The sequence below is a fragment of the Triticum urartu genome, chromosome 2 (assembly GCF_003073215.2).
Source record: "Triticum urartu cultivar G1812 chromosome 2, Tu2.1, whole genome shotgun sequence".
Lineage (NCBI taxonomy): Eukaryota > Viridiplantae > Streptophyta > Magnoliopsida > Poales > Poaceae > Triticum > Triticum urartu.
The window spans coordinates 323,679,174-323,686,587 of NC_053023.1; the positions used below are offsets into that span (position 1 = coordinate 323,679,174).

The 7,414-nt window shown below is 41.2% G+C and overlaps 1 pseudogene; it reads left to right on the forward strand.

Annotated features, from left to right (window-relative positions):
• The first annotated feature begins 3,481 nt into the window (after positions 1–3,481).
• On the forward strand, positions 3,482–4,032 carry LOC125541510 (annotated as a pseudogene).
• Positions 4,033–7,414: the final 3,382 nt, after the last annotated feature.

Consider the following 7,414-nt stretch of genomic DNA (forward strand, 5'->3'; position numbering starts at 1 on the left):
ATGAGTGAGTTTCAATATTTCAATAATGATTCACTGTATAGTTTTCTTCATGTGGAGTATGAGAACACTATAATGGCAGAACAGTGTTTGTTTCCCCTACTTTTCAGCTAAATCGCCATTACTCTATAGCAAAGAGCATCATCATGGTTCACTTTAAGAATCTATTTTATTTCAAGAACATGAACCATGTTCTCCAATATATATGTGAGCAATCAACCAATCACAACAATCACAGTTGTTCTACTTAGTAAAACCAACCACATCACGAACTTGTCGGTTTAAAAGTATCTGAAGTAAAAACATGAAGGAAGAATATTGCTATAAAGAGTTATAATCATACCACTAAGATGGGCATATGAGTGAATCCCTTGTGCTTGTCTAGTCAACAAACTATGTTAAACTTCTTGATTAAGCCAATGGTTGTACTATCTCAATATGGCGTTCTTATCATTTTAGATACTTTTTATTGACTATATGAAGTACCCATAAAAAATCACTGGATCCTTCCATTGGAAGACATTCTCGTCCACATGCAAAATACAGCGGTAAAGCATTTTCATATCCATGTCAAGTAATATCATGTACTCTGTTTGAACTGTGGACCTGCATCAAGTTAAAGAATCTTAATTATAAACTAGTTACAAATACTTCATTACTTAGTATCCATAGGATGGAATCCTATGCAATTAATACATGGTACAAGGCAACTATGTAGTACTGCAAAGGAGTGAATACCAAAGCAATGAGTGGAACAGAGGAAGATGGTTATTGCTACCTCTCCCAAAATAGACTTTTGCCTCACTTTATATATAAAGCAACGAACAAAGTACACAGTCGAATGAAATAAGGTGGTTGTTGCTACCTTGCACCATCATGCCAATATTATACACATTTCTCTTCTTGACCGTGATAAGGCATCGTATAATTTATGTTGATCCAAAATCCAGTAGTGCTGCTTAGGACTTGTTGGATCTACTCACATGATCTGTGTCAGCTTCAATAATCATTTTTCTTTATTTTTACCAACTTCTGCATGTCATCTTCCAACTAATCGTTGTTACGTACCAGTGCAAAAAATATTATATGCAAGTTACGAGTTAAGGCGTTAAAATACAAAATGTAATCGTACAAAGACGGGACAAAAGAGGAAAATATTAAACATCAAGGATAATATATTGACATACCGCTTTCATTAGCTGCCTTCTATTCAAATATTGTGGTACCGAATTTGGAAGACCAAGCCCTTCAAGGCTAATTGTCCTAGCTATTAAAAGTATCTAGGTATTTGACAATTTCTCTCTTAAGCCCATAATCTCTTCATGTGACAAGCTCTCTGCAATAATCGAAAAATACCCGAGAAGATCTGTTATGAAATACAAACAACGAGTAACCAATGTCATGCAAGAAGAAAAAGAGGACCATAAGTTCCCTAGGGTCCACCTTTAAAATAGATACAAGATAATTATGCCCGTGATATCAACATAAACTTAGTAAAACACATTAGTGTAACAAGTTCTATTTGACAAACTGAGATAAATATAATAAGCATGGCCCACTTTACCAATTAAAATTGGACTATTAAGAACAATAACCAAGACATGCTAATGTCAGTAATAAATAGGTAGAAGTGGTTTGTGTTTCCTAGTTCATAGCAGGACAAAGATGGTTTGATATACTGCTCAAAATAGCAACAAAAATTTAAAAATCTCACCTTTGACCTATTGTTATGCATAATTCGGCAAAGAAAGAGAGGAGAAAGCCATGACGACTCCTGAGCTTTCTTGTAACCAATATCTGGTTATTGAAAAGGTGGAGAACAAAGGGACAACCACCCAAATCGCTTGGTTGATTAGACAAAAGGGGAAGACCAACTATGCATGCTGCCCAAATCAGATGTTGTGATGGGAGCATTTGCAAGAGTGCTTTCTCTAGGAGCTAAAAGTGGTCATAGTCAATCACAACATGTATCCACCAACCATCCTAGAAACCATCCATACATTTGAGACCTAAACATGAATCATATACAAGTCTATTGGACCCAAGAAAAAAAGAACAACTCACCGCTTTCTTGAAATCCAGTTCAATTCCTCTTTTCAATTACATACCATGATTTTGTAAAAGGAAAGAGGCAAGAACAAGCTGCAAGAAAGCACTATACCATTTCAAAGCATTGCAAACAATTATACACTTCATATCCCTATATTATAAGGCCAAATTAGACAGGCACATCGATGCTTGCCATCAATGACCTAGTCTCTGCCAAGTTGCACTCGATACTTAGCAAAGAAATTATCCACATAATCATTTAGCTTTTCTCGTTGAAGGATAGAAACAAAAGATGTCGAGTCTTCACCTACCTCTATGACAACATGTCTATGATTTTTGTGCATTCTAATACAGTGTTCTAAATAACCCGCTCCATAGAATAGCAAGTAGCACCATGATGTGAGTAACACCGAAGCATATAATCTAATCAATCCTGTGGCGTAAAAACATGCATGATAAACACATGGAAGGATAAGGTGTGGAGTAATTACCTGTCCAGAAGCAAATGGATTATGAGCTGCAGAAGTGAAGAGAATGCCAATACAAAGCTCCCAGATCTGCCCAAATCAGTTGACCAAACCCAACATGAACATCTCCTGTATGCATAATTTTTTAATTGAGAGGATGTCATGACAATGTAATTTCATGGTTGGAAGGAGGAATCATATATGAACTAGAAAGAAATAAAGAGAAACCTAGCCGAGCATCATGGTAAAGGGTGTTGTGCTGCCGAAGTGAAGAGGCGAGTGAAGAGTGGTATGGGAGGAAGAATATATGCATGCATTTACCCCCAAAGCAGCGGAAAGGATGTGCATATCCCCCGCCATGATTTTGTGCATAAAAACCGAAGAACAATTGCGTCCTTCAATCTTAACGGGTTAGTTTCGCTAAGAGAACAACCATGATGTGGACCTGCATCCCCGTGTCGACTGGTTCCCCTCCTCTCTCTCTCTCTCCCCCTCCATCCCAGACCGATCGACCCATCCCCTCGTCTCTTGTAGCGGCGTCCGTGTCGGCCTCCCGTGTGTAGACAGATCCCCTTCCCCTTTCTCCGGGCAGCGACATGCCCCCTTGTTATTTCTCTCAAAGTGAACGACCTTGTTCATCCTTTCTCGCGTACCTCGTAGGGAGGATAATTGGGCTGAGAGAATAGGCCCACGTAACCAGAGGGCTCTCATTCCTGTGGAGTAGCAGCCCTTAGGACATTTAGCCCAGAAAAAGACGTGTGGTGGTGGACGCATAGAGAGCAGTTTTAACGACTGAGACCTTCTAAATCACGCGAATGGATGGCCAGAAATGCTCGGTTAAGTTTTAATGTCCTATGAAATAGATATATTGTTTCCCGTATGTGCAACTAGGGTTCTCGAGCTAGGGTTGTAACGAAATTCCCCAACTTAGCGAGGGCGCTCCATCATCGGGATCTGACAGAGTGGCCATGGACTACACCAATGCCATCCATATCATCCCGGACGCCATCGGTCCCGAAAGCTGGGCCAACTCTGCGGCGCCTCCTAGCGGGGACTCCGGGATTTGGGCCATCGAGGACGACTATAGCCAGTGGAACGGCAAGCAGGGGCTTAGCGGGGGTGGCTATGGCGGTGACAGGAACTCGTCGCAGCCGCATTCAAGGGCCGGCAGCGAGCAGCCGCCGTCGGGCAAGAAGCCCCGGGGCAGTGGGCGTCGGGCGGCGGCGACGCGGGGAGCATGAGCAAGTCACGCGCGATTGGGAAGATGTTCTTCAAGACGAAGCTCTGCTGCAAGTTCCGGGCAGGGACGTGCCCGTATGTGACAAACTGCAACTTCGCTCATGGGATGGAGGAGCTACGCAAGCCGCCCCCCAACTAGCAGGAGATCGTGGCAGCACACGAGGAGGCGACGGAACAGAGAGAGGAGCACCAGATCCCGATCATGACTTCGTCCAACGTGGTGCCTGGTGATAGCGTGTCTGGCAGGGCGTACAAGGGGCGGCACTGCAAGAAGTTCTAACGTTGCACCCGTCCGTCCCTTCGTCTTTGCCAGAGCACCACCGGAGAGCCACAGCCGCCGTCCTCTATTCTCTGGTGAGCATGTGCGCACAGACTAGGCTCCAACCAATCACGTGCTGCCACGTGGCAACCAGCTACAGTACATGCACGAACAGTGCAGGAGTTTTTTGTTGTTTTTGTTCCCTAACTTCTTTTAGTTAAATCTTTTATTCTATATATCCAAACGAGGTGATTCTTTTTACTATGATCTCACAAAAACCAGCCCTTTATCACAGTAACAAAATCTCACATGTTTGCACTGTTCAAATTTGAATTCGTTTGAATTTGAATTAAACCTTCCGGAGGCCGTAACTTTCAAACTGCTTATCGAATTCGAGTGATTCTTTTTTCTTTGTGACTGTATTGCAATTTAGGTGTTGTTATGCTGCTGTTGTTGTGTTTTAAAAATGCTTTTCTTGCTGTTGGTTTTTCTTTTGGTTCTTTTCGTGTTCCGATGATTGATTTGTCTAATTGTGTGAAACGTGTAGATTGTCAGGAGTGCGACGTGAGCTATTGTCAGGAGTGTGACTTTCTGAACCAGAACCAAGGCAAGTTACATGTTGATCATCCTTTACCTATTGTTTTCTATGCATGTAGTTATATCACACTATGAATATATGCATGTATAGGATTACTATATTATTTTGCTATGCTGTTGAGCTATCTTCCCGTCTTTTGCAAATCATGGTAGTTGTAGTTGCTATGCAATGTAGACGGGGATTGGTTCGAGTATTCATTGAGCTTATGTGAGGATTTTATAACAATTGCGTAGTAACTCAGGATTTAGCTCACCTCTGGGCGGAAGTGGTATTGCTTGGTGTTGAGGGAAGGCATCATGGGGTCTTGCACCTTTTCTAAGGCCATGCGCTCATGAGAGTGCACCCTAAGTGGAATGCCGCCAAGGTTCAAAAAGATCAGACAGACTTAGTGACTAGTAGCTTCCATGTGTGGCCACTGGCTATATGGGCTCTGGCTTAGTTGATCAGTTGTTGGAACCCTGGCCTAGACAGTGTCGACAGATGTAGCATACATAGGTGGGATGTGGCCGTCAGGTGGTTAAGGGAACCTCTTCTGAAAGACTTCGTCTCAATCTTCGGATTGGGTCCAGTGGGTAAAGCGTACTAAACTTTGCAGAGTATTAAAACTAATCATGATTAGCCGTGCCCCCGGTTATGAGCAAATTTGAGCCACTATGCCATTACAGTTGTTGGATGATCTTGACAGATGTGACACTTAATAAATTTGTTGGGCAACTTAATAAAGGGTAGGTTGGAGTTGATTTTGCCAACTCAACCTTGTGTATATAATTGTAGTAATAAAGGAACTAAATAAAAATTTGACTATTAGGTAGCTATGAGGACAAAATCAGCTTTCTGCAAAAATAAACCCTCAAGCCTTCCTTTTGATATACTATGCATATACATGTAGGTCTGCTATATTATTACTCCTATGTAACTTGCCAATACATTCCAAGTATTGACCTATATGGCTGCAACGTCTCATGTTGCAGGATATTTAGACGAAGAGTAAGGTACCATTAGGGTCGCGAGTCTGCACTCAGCATTGCCAGTGGGTTATGATGGGACTCGTCGTTATTTTCTACTATTTTTCCGCTGTTTGATTGAATAAAGCTAGCCAAGTGCTATGCAGATTGTTTTATTTTATATATTCTGGATCATACGATGCAATAAATGATGCACTTGCTATTCTGGTATTCATCTATACTGTGTGTGTTAGCGAGTTCAATCCACGGACTAGCACGGTAAGCACAGAGACTCAAATCCTTCGAGGTTTGGTCGTTATAGATGGCATCAAAGCAGTGTGTTTACTATAGGACGTGACCCTAGAAAATGGATTAGAAAAGCCATAGGAGTGGAAATTATTTTATAAACCAACTATACTTCTTGCTGTTTATTAGATAACCCCCTCAAGTATCTTGACCAATTAAGTAGGAACTAGTGCTGAGACCACCATTCATGTTTGTTTTATATTACAACGTTATCGTGTTAGCGTATCTGATTATGCCCACTTTCGTGGTATGAAGATACTAGATTGTTTGCTTGATTGATAGTTGTTTGTTAAATTGCTTAGTGCCGAAATTATTCGACTATATATATATATATAATATTATTATATTGTTTGTTGGTGTTATTCGTTGTTGTGTTTTGTTGGCTTGATCATATTATGCATATGGGTAGAATATATTTGTATATACATAGCTTTGGGCCCTACTATATCTATAACTCATCTATTCTTGCCAACCAAAACCCTTAGTATGCCTATTCTAGTAAGTTCTACGGGGGCTGAGATGGCAGCAAGTTTGGGTTGTTTTCAGATGCCTTTGTCTATTGGGAAGCATGTTTTCCCTACAGATTTGATTATATTGAAGTCACAATGTCTGGATATTTATTTTGGGTATGGACTGGATGATCAAGTATGAGGGTCTTATTGATTGTGACAGTCGATCTATCACTCTCAGTGCACCAGGAGGGAAGAGGATCAAATATGTGTGTAAGTATAAGCGTAATCAGGTGCAGGTGAACTCTCTTAAGGGGGGTAGCCTGGAAGAGGTGCCAGTTGTGAGAGATTATCCAGATGTGTTTCTAGAGGAGTTGCCAGGTATGCCACCAGATAGAGATATTGAGTTTCTTATTGATTTAATACCAAGCACTGGACCTATTGCAAAGAGACTGTATAGAATGCCTCCTCAAGAGTTGGAGGAATTGAAGAAGCAGATAAGAGAATTGCAGGCACAAGGATTTATTCGCCCAAGTTCATCACCTTGGGGAGCTCCAGTTTTGTTTGTGGAGAAGAAGGATGGGAACTTGAGGATGTGTGTTGATTAGCGTTCTTTGAATGAGGTGACCATTAAGAATAAGTATCCTTTGCCTATGATAAATGATCTATTTGACCAGTTGGAGGGAGCTACTGTGTTTTCTAAGATTGATCTTCGTTCTGGTTATCATCAATTAAAGATTCGTGAGCAAGATATTCCAAAGACTGCTTTTACTACGAGGTATGGGTTGTATGAATATACTTTTATGTCATTTGGATTGACTAACGCCCCTGCATACTTCATGAATATGATGAACAAGGTGTTTATGGAGTTCCTAGATAAATTTGTGGTTGTTTTCATTGATGATATATTGGTGTTCTCCAAGAATAAGCAAGAGCATGAGGTGCATCTCCGTTTGGTATTGGAGAAATTGAGGGAACATCAGTTGTATGCCAAGTTCAGCAAATGTGAGTTTTTGCTGGATGACTAGATGAGGTAGCTTTCCTTGGACATGTTGTGTCAGGTAATGGAGTTGCAGTTGATCCATCTAAGGTTGCTGCAGTTACAG